This window comes from Acyrthosiphon pisum, chromosome A1 (assembly GCF_005508785.2).
Source record: "Acyrthosiphon pisum isolate AL4f chromosome A1, pea_aphid_22Mar2018_4r6ur, whole genome shotgun sequence".
Classification (NCBI taxonomy): domain Eukaryota; kingdom Metazoa; phylum Arthropoda; class Insecta; order Hemiptera; family Aphididae; genus Acyrthosiphon; species Acyrthosiphon pisum.
In genome coordinates this window covers 134,291,039-134,293,835 of record NC_042494.1, presented here as the reverse complement: position 1 = coordinate 134,293,835, position 2,797 = coordinate 134,291,039, and positions in this window count along the sequence as shown.

Below are 2,797 nucleotides of genomic sequence, written 5' to 3'. Positions count from 1 at the left end.
GAAAAATAGAATGTTAGCCGAATCTCATACTACTGAATATGCACAAAAAATTTCATCAAAATCTGTCAAGCATTTCGGAGGAGTATGGCAACGAAAACTATGACACGAGAATTTTATATATTAGATGTATTATTGAATAACAGCCAATGCCCAATGGCCAATTGGTATAGCAGGGTGGTCCTTATTTTTTAAATTTCATAATTATAATCCAGGTACCCACCTGTTAAAATAGGATTATGATAACTCACCCCCTCTCCCTAACATGCCTCAGAAGTCAGAAAGGTTGATAAGTTGCCAAAGAGGGTAATTTTATGGGTTTTTTTTAAGTCGACAACTTAAGTATTTATCATTAAAATAAATATTACTTACCTTTATTATAGAATATAAAATGTCTATAAAAAATGTATCTATGATTATATAAATTACATGATAGATCGAGTCTTGTTTATGATGAATGTCAAATTATCTGTAGAAAGCTCGCATATCTACTCAAAATTGACCAAATTGCGTAAATAAAATAAAAATCTCTAAATGAATGGAAATTATTGACGAAAATAATTTTAATTTTTTTTTAAATATCAACGACAATATTACCTATATTTTAAAGCTTTTTCTAATTAACTTTATACAAACCAGACCCCAGATCTCTACGTAATACAAACCTTTCAACTTTTGGTTTACTATAGTATACAGAGGAACAGGATCTTAGTGAGAAAAGTCTGCAGTATATAATTACAAGCGTTGCGATCGGAGACAGTGGTGGATCCAGGGGGAGGGTAAAGGGGGAATCTGCCCCCTCAATCACTGTAGTTTTCTTTGTTTTACACTGTGTTTAGCTAATTTTGGAATTTTTGTACTTTTGCCCCCCATGCCCCTCCCAAAATTAAGCCCTGGATCCGCCACTGATCGGGGATCGCGATCTACCTACTCTATATAGGTAATTTAAAAGCTCGAAGCTCATTTTTTTTTATAGTTTTGCTGTACGCCTGTACCTAGTTACCTGTAGCTTGAATTCAACGAAATTACCACTATTAAATGGTTATAGTCTCGCAGGCATTTAATTACAATGTAATAATATTATATAATAATTAATAGCACGAAATGATAGATAGCTATCATAATATAGGTAGTAACCTTTAGTTCAAATGGTATGATATTCATCTATGAATTATGATAATATTATTATGATTCGGTATCTACAATCTACATAAAGTGTCCATCGGTGTGCAGAATAGTCTGACAAACTATAGCCTATAATACATATATTTAGGATTCTACAATCTATACATTACTACATTAATTATGATAGTTAGGTACAACTACACGGACCTTCGGGATACTTCATATAATTACGTCAAAACAATATATTGTATAATATTGTTTATTATTATTTATTATACTATTCATTCCTACTATATTATAATAATAATAATACAATAGTAGGTACAGCAGGCCAGGATTGACAGGATATGTAATCATCGGCGGAGTAATTCAATAATTTGCATTTTTATAATTTTATGTGACAACATTATTGGACCATATAGTTATGGCCATAAATAGGTATGTAAAATATGTATAATTAATCAAATATCAACGGTTACCTACATGTAAACATCGGATATCGTGCATAATATATAGTAATAAACTTAAAACTAATGGATCATGTTAGATCATGTTATAATAACTAATAAGTAAGTACCTAAATAATTATTATAGCTGAGTGCAGCATATACACAAACATAATACATTAATACACAGTACCTACACACATATAGTATATACGCTTATTAATTGTTATGGTGTATTAGTAGTGGGTACGGTGATTTGTCGTTCGGGGTTTTGGTGTGGGGGTGGAAAAGTGAATCAAATAACACTTCAAGTTCTTCTTTACTTTCACTAAGTACCTAGCAAAGACATTAATATGTATTCATATCCTTAGTAAAAATAGGTATAACATTGTTTTTATTTTACAATATAGGTAGGTACCTACCTACTATTAATGGCATAGGTACGTAAATAAAAACGTAGGTATAACCATAATATTGTAACATACTCATAGATTTGTTAAATAACAAGATGATTGACTACTAGAGCATATTCCCTTAGGATAATTCTAAATTAATTAATAAATATTTGTAACGTAAATTAAAAAGAGTTTCATTGAATAATTAAAGTTTGTTTTAAATGTTCCACTGTAAATCTTCGTCTGTTTGGTGCTAATACGTTTTTGAATCTATTAAACGATAAATCTCTATGTAAAAAATTTTATTTATTTAAATTATTATATAAGACACGGAACGCGTAATATATAAGGTACTCTACATCGGTCGTAGACAATATGGAAACTAACTATAAATTATTTAACGTTTTGTTAAAATATCTGATAAAATTGTAATGGCTCGTAGTTTTAAGTTTTGACTGTGACAATTGACGAGGCTTATTGAAAATTCTATTTAAGTAGGTACCGTAAGTACCTATGGGTGTAACCATAGTGAATTCTCAACAATAAATAAGTGATAATTTGTGAAATACAAATAATCAAACTTATATAAGATTCAATAAAATATAGAACTACGGTGTTTTACAGCATTTTGCATAGAAAACCGTCAAATATTCGCTTAAAAATAGAAAAAACACAAATTATGCACTTTAAAAAAAAAAAAAATGGTAAAATATGCAATTATATGCAAAATAAAATTTTGATATTTTGAATACAGACATCATGAAACATATTTCTGTATAAGAATGGATGCTAATGGACAACCTAATAAAATTATGCAAAATCATAAACATCCTA